Consider the following 13876-nt stretch of genomic DNA (forward strand, 5'->3'; position numbering starts at 1 on the left):
TTTAAAAAGGAGGGAGGATAAAAAACTATTATAATTTTTATTTGGTAAAGAAGAACAAACAGCCCTGGCCGGTTTGGCTCAGTGGTTGGAGTGTCAGCCCTCGGACCAGAAAGACCTGGGTTCGGTTCCCATGTACTTCAGCTGCAGTTTGTCCCTGGCCCCGGTTGGGGTTGTATGGGTAGCAACCACTCGATGTGTCTCTCTCACATCAATGTTTCTCTCTCTCTCCTCCTCCCTCTCTCCCTCTCATTCTATCTGAGGACAAATGCAAAAATGTCCTCAGGTGAGGATAAAAAAAACCAAAAATGAATTAAACATTTAAAATCTAGGCAAAGAGAATGCCATACCTTGGTAGTCCTGGATCAGAACACACTACAAGATGCTGGTTCTCGGTTAACTTTATTACTCTGTTTGTAATTCTGTTTTGGTATAAAATTTCCCTTCTCTAAAACAATTAGTAACCAGGTTCTGACAGGACTTGCTGTCGAAACCAGCACCCTCAGTCCAGGTGGAATGCTGGGCCCACTGTTGCAGACCAAGACTTCGCCTCTCACTGTTCTTGCCTCTGTTTTGCCTCCAAATACATCCTGTGTACCAACAGCAAATCAATCAACATCAAGTGTCAACTTTGGTAATGTCACTCATCAGATCCTAGAATTTAAATCTCTGATAGCAGCTATTGTCTAGAGAATAAAAGGCAAACTTTGACCTAGCATTTAAGAGCCTCAAAGCTGGCTCAAAGCTGTGTTTCTAGTGGTACCATCTACTCCTCTACAAGAAGGCTCTCTCTGGCCAGTGCTCTGTTCAAAGCCCTGCACAAGCTCTGCTCCTTCCTCTTTTTCCTCTTCGTTCAAGCTGTGGCTCCTGCCTAGAATGCCACATCTCCACCACTACCTCTCTCCAGTATCCAAATCTTGGCTGTCCTCCAAGCCTTTGCCACAAGCCTTAGGTCCCCCATAAACCCCTCCCTAACCAATTTACCCTAATTTGAACTCATTTTTTCATTCACTCATTCGTCCATCCAAAGATTTATTTGATGTAGATATGTGATAAAAGACATAGTTTGGGGGGGCACGCATAGAATGTCTATGTATATTACACATAAATTTAATTTTTTTTGTTTTTTTTCTGTTAATATATATGTGAACCTCAGCTACACTAAAAGCTTCTTAAAGACAAGGAGATCATTTTATCCCATAGAGCAACTAATAGTACTTTGTAGTGGTCAGGGTTCAATAAATATTTTTTGGTTAAATGAATTTTGAAATGATATAGTTATATGATCTAAATTTTTGACAAAAAATAATTTATGCATATCCTTGGAGCTTTAAATAATTACAATATTTTCTTGCGATGTACACATCTACCCAAAAAGTACAATGGACTTGGAGTCAGAAGGTCTGTGCTTGAACTTTGGCTCCACTACCTATCACCTCTGGCCATGTAATTCTTTCTGTCAACAATCTCCTTAAAATGAAAATATCCACACCTATCTGAGAAGACTATCACAACTGTTATGAGGAATAAGTAAATTAGGAGAAGACCTATGTTATTATGCCAGAAGTGTCCACTACTCATTCATTAGTCCAATTGATATTTGCTCGGCTATTCTTATTGATTCCAATATCCTCACTTCCTAAAAGAGTTTATAAAGATCCACTCCCTTTCTGCTAGGTGATAGGAAATATGTCTTTGGCTAATTTATGAAAGAAAGAAAAACCTACAAAAATAGTTAATTAAAATATTTTAATTGTTAAGAAATAATTTCTTAAAGCTATAAAATGATTCCCTTTTTAAAATGTCTTAATGATTTTATTTATCACATAAAGCAAAGTACAAACAGTAGGTATGTATAGCTCTGTTAAGCACCAATGAAAATGGTGTTTGGAAAAGAACAGAGAGATTATAAAATTGCTCATACAGAATAAATATGATTTCAGTCAACTTTTTACTTCCTTTTACATAAAATCATTCTATATTTGATTTCCTGCTTGAAGTAGGACACACGGGAATTCATTAATGATTGACTAGCTGCCGTACTTGGTTTTTCAGAATTATTAATCTCTGTTATAATACAGTCGTCCCTCGTTTATTGCGGTTCATCAGTTCCAGACTCTAGCAGTTGTACCTGGCGTTGAGGATTCCTGGGGTGCTCGAATACATAGGCCTACAGTCCACACATACAGTAATTGTAATTGTAATTGTAACAGAGGGGTGTATAATCGACTCAGACAACTGAGCGTGCACTGTATCATTTTCACTGTCTCAATCAACTTTTTAATGAATAGGTTTGAAAAAAACGCGATAGAGGGCAGCCGCGAAAGTGGAAGCGCAAAGTGGTGAGGGGAGGCTGTGTGAATCCCTGATGCTCCTGCTGTGTAGAGCTGCCCATCTGAGAAGCAGCTGCTCCTGAAATCAATTTCTACAATTTGGAGTCTGTCCTGTGATCTTCTGGAGTTCATTCTTTAAATCACCGTTTTTTCTCTGTCAGCACTGTCCTAACAGACAAGACCCACCCCCACTCACAGTGCCACACCTCTCTCACTGCCCCTCCATGTCAGCGACCTGGGCGCTCACTGACACCTACCCCTAAAAGCTAATTTTCAGTAGACCAATTTGCTTAGAATGTATCTTCTATATTTAATAATACTCAACCTGGCCATTTTTCCATGATGTGGCAAAAAACAGAAATTTGTACATTTACTATTCAGTTTGTAGGCAAAATCTTATATTATGTACAACTGGATTATTTTTCCTGTATCTTTTTTTTTCTAGGTCATACTTTCTATAACACAATGCAAAATCTAACAACTACTATATAATAATAAATATTATGGGCTCTAATGCCAGGCCTGTTTAAATCCTGGCTGCTTTGGTTACTAGGTGTGTTACCTTAGAAACATTATTTCATCTCTCCATGCCTGAGGTTCTAACACCACTACATGAAAGGGCTGTAGTATTAAATGAATTAGTGCAGGTAAAACAGAATAGCACCTGATAGGAATTCTGTACAAATTCTGTACTTTCAATGGGAAGTAGCACCAATAACTGGAGAAAAAAATTGTTAAGTATAGTTTTATTGCTTAAACAATAAAACTGAACAAGTATCCTGGTGAGTAGGCCCTTTTAAGGTTAAAAATTATAAATACAACATTACCAGCCATTGACTCAGCTTATCTGTAAAAATAATTATTAATAATTGTATTCCATTCTATTCTATAAGGAAAATGTGCACTAAAAAAAATATTAAAAAATTGGGAAAACTGAAAAAAGGAAGGAAGCACTCATATTTCTACTATCTGAAGATACTATTTAACATTGTGATGTATTTGTTTTTAGAAATATTTGAACAAAATACAATTTTTAAAAATTAGTTGTATAAAATTCAATCTCATCATTTCTACCTAACAGCATCACAAAAGTATTTTTCCTCACTATTTCAGCCTTGAAAATATAACTTTGAATAGCACCATATCATTCCAAGTTGAGTTCATATATTTCACAGCAAACATGGACAGGACCTTTCTCATAACAACTGCAATCATGTACTGACTCTTATGAACACTTAAGCACACTTGCCATAAAAGAACGGTGATCAGCATCTACATTCATGTATGTGCTGATTCTTCTCTATAGTACAAATACTGGCCTCATTCTATTATTTGTTATAGCAAAAACAACCACCGTAGCATCAAATGAATAAATGCAAGAAGAGAAAAATATTAAAGTTGTGGCTTCAATCTAAATGCTAACTTTCATAAGAGTATTTCCCATTTTTCACTAGCAACAAAGACAAAGCAGTTAACAACTTCAATCAATATACAACATACACATATCTACATTCTTTCTCTAAAAAATTTTTTTATGGATTTTTAGAGAGCGATGTAAAGAAAGTCAATCTAAATTTGTCCACAATAAAAATTCATAGGTGTGCCTATGTTGAAACTTTAATTGTCAATCTAATAACTTAAGAGTGTCTTAGGTTATAAGAGAGGTTTTAAAAATACATTAACACAGGCCCCTAGGTAGGTAGCTCAGTTGGTTAGAGTATCGTCCTGATATACCAAGGTTGCAGGTTTGATCTCTAGTTAGTGCACATACAAGAAGCAATCAAAGAATGCATAAATAAGTGGAACAACAAATCAATTGATGTCTCTCTCTCAAAATCAATAAATAAAAATGGAAAGACTACACATACACATATTCACTAAAACCCTAATTACTAATTTTACCAGATTCAACATATACTACTTTGTTTGATTTACATATATTGTGAAATGATCACTACAATAAGATTAGTTAACATCCACTATCACATATAGATACAATAAAAAGAAAAGAACAAAATTCTCCTTGTGATAAGAACTCTTAGGACCTATATACTCCCTTACTGGCCTTCCTACATACCATACAGCAAATAGTTTATGTTTTACATTACAGCCCTAGTATTCTTTTTGTACATTACATCCTCATGCCTTATTAATTTTATAACTGAAAGTTTGTACCTCTTGACCCTCTTCACCTATTTCACCCACCTCGCCAACCCCCTCCCTTCTGGCAGCTACTGGTCTGTTCTCTGTATATACATCACACCTTGATAAACCAACAGCAACCAGTGAAAATGTTTCATTTACAGAAGCAATTAAGGGAGAATCATGGTTTTGATAACATGAGCAATTGAACTGGGAAGGTGAGAACCTGGAATCATGACCCAGCACAGCCCATAAGTACACAACAGCGAAAAAATGTTGTAAGTTATTGTAATTACAGTCAGCCCTCGTTTATCGCGGTTAATCATTTCCAGACTCTACCACAATACATGAATTTCTATGAAGTAGGATTCTTTATGAATATACAGTCGTCGCTCGCCACTTCAAGCTTCGGCTTTCACGGCCTCACCATATCGCAGTTTACTCAGAGCAAAGTGGCGAGGGACGATTGTATATTGTTTGTTCAAGAAGGCAGAAGAAAGAGCTATGGGAAATGCCAAAAATATTTGTTTTAAGTTATTGTAAATATACATATACTAAGTTATTGTAATTACGTAACTTTAGGATTTAAATGATTCCTAGGGCCTCTTCCAGCTCTAAAAGATGCTAAGATAGAAAGAAGATTGCAGTACAATCAACTGACATGCAAATCATTTACTACCATAGGACAGATAACTCTCAATTACTGATGAAAATCATATCCTAATACCTGGAATTATGTTCAGTGCAGTCCCAGACATCCTTCATTTCCTTGCTATATAAACACATTGTTTTTCTTTAAAAGTAAATTATACTTATCACTTAGTAAAATAAAAATTACAAATTCTGCTTTAGTCTTTTCTGCTACCTTGACTCCCTTACCCGTTCTAACAACAATAACGTAAAATGGAAATTAAATATTTGGTGTTCCTCTCATTGAAGAAACTTGTATTTACTTTTCTGGTGCACAAAGAAACAGATTTTGAAATTTGCCTAATCAATAGACATTAATACTATCTGTTCAAGTAAATATGCTTGCATAGTTAATCAAAAGGAACGTCGTACGTAATCATGCTTGAATTCATTTATTTTGATCACTTACCTATGAGCAATTAGTTTAAAGATAAAGACAACAATGATAAATTATCTACCCCATAATTATTAAAAAAGACTACTACTTTGCAGGATTTTTCAAAGCAGATTAATTTAGCCATTATAAAAATCTATGAATGTGGTTTAGAATGCTGATTTAATTAATGTTTTGTTTGTTTGTAATATGCAGTAAAAGGAAGATATGTTGAAGATATATCTTGTCACATTAAAAAAAAAGCAACATAGACATCTGCTTTTTTCTAAATAAAACAGTTTCTCAAAGCAAAGAGGAGTCCTCTTTTTGCCATCTTTCAAACAGTAAACATTCACTTATGGTCTTGATTATATATAAGATGCAGTACAGTAAACAAAAGATTTGCCATAAGGAAATTTTTAATAGAAAATAATAAGCTCAAAGAAGTGGGAGCAGCCCTGGCTGGTTTGGTTCAGCTGTTAGAGAATCAGCCTGCGGTCCAGAGAGACCCGGGTACGGTTCCCGCTAAGGGAATGTACCACGGTTGGTTTGTCCCTGGCCCTGGTTGGGTTGTGGAGGAGGCAGCCACTCAATGTGTCCCTTTCATGTCGATGTTTCTCTCTCTCTCCCTCCCACTCTATCTGAACAAGGAATGGTTTCTTTTTCTTTTCTTTTTTTTGGTACGTGCCCCTAGCGGAACCAAACCCGGGACTCTCTGGTCCGCAGGCCAATGCGCTGAGCCAAACTGGCCAGGGCTGAACAAGGAATGGAAAAATGTCCTCGGGCGAGGATAAAAAAAAAAAAGAAAGAAAGAAGTGGGAGCAAAGCTGAGCACCAGAGTTCCATCAAGGAGACTGAGATTATTAATATTAATTTTTTACATGTTTCAACTGACTAAATGTACCTATAATTGGTACTCTGGTTGCAAATTTAAACAGCTATGTTACGTGGGGATTGTGTAATAGGCAGTCATTATGCTCTTTCTTTTGTGATCTCTAATGGGAAAACTGAGAAGGTCTTTCCCCCTTTAAAATTAAATGGTTTTAATAAAGTAAGATTTTTAGGGGAACAAATACTCAACTTCTTAAGCTGTAAATTACTAAAAGCTGCTGTCACTGGACCTGACTATGGAGAAACGAGAGTGATTTAAATGTTTTCCAGAGCTTACACGTTAGTGTTTTTAACATCAAAAAGTAACACCAAAATCATGTCAGCTCCTGAATTTCACCGCCTAAAAAAGGAAGGTCCCAGCTAAAACCCTTTTACTCCCTATGGAAAATACTTTCACAGGAAATAGTTTATAAAAATTCTAGTAAACTGGATAAGGATGCTGGAAATTTGTAGGGATTCTATGCACAGGCATTATTATATTACCAAAAGAAAAGAAATATTAAAAAGTACAAATTTTAGCCCTGGCTGGTTTGGCTGAGTGGTTAGAGCACCAGCCTGCAGAACAAAGAATTGAGGGTTCGATTCCAGTTACAGGCACATACCTCGGTTGTGTTTTGTCCAGGCCCTGTTCAGGGTTGTGCGGGAGCAACCAATTGATGTTTCTCTCTTCCTTCCTCTCTCCCTCCCACTCTGTCTGAAGACAAATGGAAAAATATTCTTAGTTGAGGATTTAAAAAAAAAGTGCAAATTTTTGAGTCCACTGATTTCTAATTTACAGAAATTTACCTATAAATACTTGAAAAATAGAATTTTGGAAGGACACACGTTTTTATTTCAAAATATGTTCAAACTTGGCCAAATCTGTGGGATCTCTGAACATAAAGCTTTTTCACTTTTCTTTTTCCATCTTTAAATGGCCTATAAACTTTCATCACCAGTATTCTGCTGCAGGTACAGACATGGCTAAAATGCACTGATTCATCCTAAAAGGAGGGATGTTTACAGAAATGGAGCCAGATTCAGTCAAGGCAAAGCACATGCTTCAACATGAAATCCCTACCCCCTCCTCCAAAACGTCCTTGTAGTGTCTAACTTAGCTTCATGTCTCTTCGACTCCTCCCTTAATTTCTCTCTGTCATCTTGGTTTATATTACCATGTGCTTTTCCTTTGATAACAGCAATTTTAAAAGGCTACAGAAGTTTTTCCTGACCATAGATTTAATACAGCAGTTTGATAACGGATTGGTCTAAGAGCAGAGAATCCCTTTGCTCCACCTCCTAACATCTGTCACAAGAGTCAGATTACAAATCAACCCAAAGAGGGGATCAAGGGGAGTGTAAGTGAAGAGGCAACACAAGGAAAAGGAAACACTAGTGGTTGGTGGTTAAGTCATTTGTAGAAACCATAATATAAAGTTTCAAGCCTTTATTTGATACAATGAAACAAATGGACATCAGTGTTAGAAATAACATTAAACAATTTTTAATGTTTAAAAAAAGAACAGTATAATTTCTTAAACAGAAATCCTCTTTGAAAATGTAAAATAATAATCTTTTTATTGTTCAATCTATGGAGATTTATTAAACACATATAAATATTTTCAAAGAAAATTATCTTTTCATCCTCAGTTCTTATAAAGTCATTTCTAATGACATCAGAAATATTACAGAGAAATACATTAATTACAAACCAACGTATACAATGTATGTAGCTACTCATACATTTAACTAAACAACTAATATTACCTTTTAATATTAAAAGGTAATATTGAAATATTAATATTTCAAATTTTAAAAACTAACCCATAAACTGCTTTTAATAATTGTAATTCTTCTAAGTTTATTGCAGTGGAAAAAAATTAATCAGTAACTACTTATGTACTGCCAAACTATACCTGTAATTTTAAATGATGATAAGAATAGCCTAAGGCAGTTAGCAAAATTTCAGAGTCCAAATGGTTTTAAGTTACAACTTTATGCCAAAAAAGAAAACACATCAAGGAAACATTTAACTAAAGCAACAATAAAAACTTGTAAAATGCTGAATTTTTTAGGTAATATGCTTGATAGTTCTCTAATATATACAAGCACCCAAAAGGCAATTCAGATCCAACTGTACCCCATTAAAACACTGAAGTTCCCAAAGCGTACAGGGTGTAACCTGATCATAATTGCTGTGAAGGGTGAGAGTTGACTAAATCTTGACACTAAATCTTGCCATCTGTAGGTGCTTTACACATCCCCAGTTTTTTGTATTTGGGGTCAAAAGTTTACAGTGTATTTTCCCACTCATTACCAATCACAAAATCTTTTACTTTATGTCATCTTAGAACAATACTGTGAACAATTTTGGCACTACCCAATTGTAAGTTTACACAACAACATGAATGCTATGCCCAAATCCATGTCACATTCCTATTGCAGATACTATCTTTAATGACTAGGCAAGTAATATTTATTACTGTATTTAGCAAAAGGATTGAATTTCCCCAAAATAATTCTCCTAAAGACACCACTTTTAGACTAGAGCAATTACTCTAAGATTCCCTTACAAAATCATTGGTGGCTTATAACCCAACCATTCACATTTAAAAGAAAAATATTCATACTTGGGATGTCAATTTGTTGTCACTTGGTGAAGTCTACTATTATTCACACTGCTCACCAATCCCACTCTTTTTTTTTTAATCCTCACCCAAGGATATTTTTCCATTTATCTTCAAATAGAGTGGGGGGGGGGGGACATCTGTGCGAGAGAGACACATCCATTGGTTGCCTCCTGCATGACCCCGACCAGGGCCAGGGTCCGAACCGCAGAACCGCAACCGGGGTATGTGCCCTTGATGGGAATGGAACCCACAACTCTTTGGTCTGGGCTAAGGCTCTAACCGCTGAGCCAAACAGGCCAGGGCACTAATCCTACTCTTCACCTTGAATGTTCACAACAGAAACATGGATGCATCATTCCCCACCACTCAGATTCAGGACTGGAGAACTGTCACAGTGAGTTGGAGCAAACAGACTCATACTACAATTAAACATATTAAATGTCTGCATATAAAAAGCCCATGTGTATCTAACAAAAAGGCCCTTCCCCAGGCAGCAGGCTGATCTGTAGTTCCGATCATTTTAAATTAGCAACTAACCCAAAATGCAAAAAAAGTATGAACATGCCATTTTCTAAAATTCTCTCATTTTACAGTTTTTTGTTTGTTTGTTTGTTTGTTTTTTATCCTCACCCAAGGACATTTTTCCATTTTTTACTCAGATAGAGTGGGAAGGAGAGAGAGGAAGAGAGAGAAACATCGATGTGAAAGGGACACATCGAGTGGCCGCCACCCACACGACCCAACCAGGGCCGGGGACAAACTGCAGCCAAGGTACATGCCCTTAGCGGGAACCGAACCCAGGTCTCTCCGGACCGCAGGCTGACGCTCTAACCGCTGAGCCAAACCGGCCAGGGCTCATTTTACAGTTTTATTTCTCTCATTTACAGTTATCAAACTTTACTGCCAAACTCTATCCTTAATTATTCACAGAAATTGCCAGTAAATTGAAATCATCACCATAAATTCAATAGGAATCATGGGAAAGCACGAAAGGGTGGAATACAAAGAAAGCACCAACATATACTTGTAGTTCAGCTTTTAAAATAATCGTGCACCTAAAAATACTATATGAATCATGTAAATCTGAGTTTTATGTTTAATATATAAGAATTTAATATATATATATTTATATTTATATATTTATTTATATATTTATTTTTTATCCTCACCTGAGAACATTTTTGCATTTATCTTCAGATAGAGCCAGAGGGGGAGAGAGAGAAACATCAATGTGAGAGAGACATATCGACTGGTTGCCACCCAACGACCCCAACCGGGTCCAGGGATTAACTGCAACCGAGGTACGTGCCCTTAGCAGGAACCGAACCCGGGCCTCTCTTGTCTGCGGGCCGATGCTCTAACCACTGAGAAAACTGGCCAGGGCAAGAATTTAATTTTAAAAAGAACCCCTCTGAGCCCTATTTTAAAGTGAATAATGTGGCAGTACAAATGATCAACTCCTAGAAATTATTTTATATGCAGGAATCTGATACAGTAAAACAAGTTAAATTAATGTACTATTACTCTAATTTTTAAAAACTCCAGTTAATTGAAGAGGAACAAGCTAAGGGAAGAAAATATGAAAGAAATTCTGAATTAATGTTTCTAATTAGCAAAGGCTTTCACATAGACTTTAAAGCAAATCTTCCTTTCCTGATTAATTAGAACATCACGAAAAGAACTAGACTCTAATTGGTAATTCTTTCAGAGAACTAGGAGGGGACAGATGTGACAAACAGCAGAAGACATGTTCTCCAGTGAAAATAACTGGGGCAAAAATCCGCTGTTACATGTGGTAGTTATAGATATCTAGATAGATGGTGGTTCCAAGCTTAAAAAAGAACACTTTTGAAAAATTATAAAGGCTGTGTGGCTGATGGTATGGTAGAAATACTTTGGCCAAAAACTCACTCTGCTCACCCTGGCCGGTTTGGCTCAGCGGTTGGAGCGTCGGCCTGCGGTACAGAGAGACGCGGGTTCGGTTCCCGCTAAGGGCACGTACCTCGGTTGCAGTTTGTCCCCGGCCCTGGTTGGTCGTGTGGGTGACAACCACTCGATGTGTCCCTTCACATCGATGTTTCTCTCTCTCTCTCTTCCTCTCTCTCCCTCCCGCTCTGTCTGAACAAAAAATGCAAAAATGTCCTCGGGTGAGGATAAAAACAAACAAACAAACAAACAAACAAAAAACCTCACTCTGCTCAAAATAACATTAAACTTTGTAAAGAGCTTTTTATCAACTTTGATAGAAGGTAAAACATGGACTGAAAAAACTTTTGAAAGTATCTAGAATTGTTCTTTCTATTAATGATTCCTTAATTATCAGATATATTTCAATGTTTGCCATTAATTTAAATGGGAGAATTTTACAATACACTCAGAGAATACCATTTTCTTCCTCCAAGATACAAAAAGACATATCACTAATATGAAATGAATATGCCTAAATTAAATGAAGGAAAAAATTGGGGACAAGACCCATAACAGCACTGCAATTAAAAAGATAAGAGAAAGAAATTCTCAGGAAAGAGGAATAAATCATCCAGCCTCTTAGATGAGGGACGTGCTCTTGGAGGGGAAAAAAGATTAACATTAAAGGGTAGCAAATTGAGGGGTTTCAGAAGCTAATTCAAAAATACTGCAACAAAAGATTTCTGAGTGCAGAATTTTAAGTATAAGTACACCAACGAATTTCACAACAATTCTCTGAAATGCAGATATATAGATCTTTTATTTTTAAAAATTCATTCATTCATTCATTCATTCATTCATTCATTCATTCATTCATTCTCACCGAGGACATTTTTGCATAGAACAACAGGAAGAGAGAGAGAAAGAAACACTGATGTGAGAGAGATACATCTACTGGTTGCAACCCACACAACCCCAACCGGGGCAGGGACAAACTGCAACCGAGGTACGTGCCATTAGCAGGAACCGAACCCGGGTCTCTCTGGACTTCGGGCCGATACTCTAATCGCTGAGCCAAACCAGCTGGGGCATCTTTTAAAAACATAGACATCAACTATATACACGTGGCATTTTACAATTTCTCACAATTTTTCATTTCGTATTAGCTACTAACATTCTACCTTATATTTTGCTGTCCCATTTTACAAGTAAAATAATTTTATAATCAATAACAAAAAATGATAAAATATAAATTCACTAAAGCCAAAGCGGTTAATCCATACTGTAGCATTTTTCAGTATTTCATTTCTTTTTACTGCCAAGTAATATTCTATAGTACGTACATACCACATTTTATTTGTCTATTCATCAGTTTATGTACATTTGTCTTGTTTTTACTTTTTGGCTACTCTGAATAATACTGCTATGCACATTCCCATATTCATATGGTTGTAAATATTGAAAATCTACTAAATAGTTGTATGAATACAATGATGTAGATCATATATAGGGAGCTGGACATTAAAAGGAGACAAGCCTGGTCTTTTGTAGGATCTGGAATGATTCCTCATTCCCTGAGCATCCAATCATTACCTTCCTACCAACCTGCCTTAGTATCACTCAAAGCTTCTCCTCCCCATCACCTCCACCACCTTGGTTCACACTGTCATCTCACCTGGATTTCTTAGAAGCCTAAATGTGTCTCAGCCTCTAGCCCTGCCTTCCTCTAGTCCAGCAGTTCTCAACCTGTGGGTCGCGACCCCTTTGGGGGTCAAATGACCCTTTCACAGGGGTCACCTAAGACCATGGGAAGACACATATTTCAGATGGCAATTCATAACAGTAGCAAAATTACAGTTATAAAGTAGCAACAAAAATAATTTTATGGTTGGCAGTCACCACAACATGAGGAACTGTATTAAAGGGTCGTGGCATCAGGAAGGTTGAGAACCACTGCTCTAGTCCATTCACTACAGTGCAGGATATTCACTCTAAAATGCAGGGTTCATCATTTCATTTCCCAGCATCAAATTCTTCAATGATCCCCATGGTACTCAAGATTAAAGTACAAATGTCTTAGGAGTCGTGATCTCTGACTACTTCTGTTGTCTGTATGAGGAACTAATTCAGTGAATTACTCTCTCACCACTGGACCGTTCCACATGCTGTCCTCGAAGCCTGGAGCTTTGCACCCTACTGTTTCTCCCCCAGCCATGGAACTGTTTATCCTCTACTTTTTAAAAGAACTTATCTGCATTGTTGAAAGTATTACAGATGTCTGTCCTCCCTTTTTACCCTATCTCCCAAGGCCTTCACCGCACTATTGTCCATGTCCATGGGTTATGCATACATGCATGTAAGTTCTCTGGTTAATCTCTTCCGGCCCCCCACCCCTTCCCTCTGAGGTTCCTCATTCTGTTCCCTGCTTCCATGGCTCTAGATCTATTTAGTTCATCAGTTTATTTTGTTAATTAGATTCTACATGTAAGTGAGATCATGTGATACTTGTCTTGCTCTTACTGCTTATTTCACTTAGCATACTGCTCTCATACCTCTATCTTTTGTATGCCATCATCTCCATGATAATTTTAACTTCAAGTGAGCAAACATGATTTTTCTCATAGCTAGTGGACCCAGTGCAATGAATGGCATCAAGTGAACACTCAACACAGATTTGTGGCTTTGATAAGAAAATGCTAATTATTGCCATACCTAAATAATTCCCATGAACAGGTAATACTTTTCTGGGCTTGAAAAGAATTTGGTGAACAAACACAAAACACACAAATCATGGTCTTGGCTGCCCATCTTGGATAGAGGCCAGCAACCCTCACTGTCAGGTCACACGGCTGGTTCCCAATGGAACTGACGCCCACCCTTCCACATAGCTCCTAGTTTGACCAGGAACTAGCCAAAGTGCATGTTCCATCCCC

The 13876-nt window shown here is 37.0% G+C and overlaps 1 protein-coding gene across 18 annotated transcripts in view; it reads right to left on the reverse strand.

Annotated features, from left to right (window-relative positions):
• Window positions 1–13876, reverse strand: part of NCOA2 (nuclear receptor coactivator 2) — a 300567-nt gene that overhangs the window by 156251 nt on the left and 130440 nt on the right. The window lies entirely within an intron of this gene.

The sequence above is a fragment of the Molossus molossus genome, unplaced genomic scaffold, assembly GCF_014108415.1.
Source record: "Molossus molossus isolate mMolMol1 unplaced genomic scaffold, mMolMol1.p scaffold_m16_p_16, whole genome shotgun sequence".
In the NCBI taxonomy this organism is placed as follows: domain Eukaryota; kingdom Metazoa; phylum Chordata; class Mammalia; order Chiroptera; family Molossidae; genus Molossus; species Molossus molossus.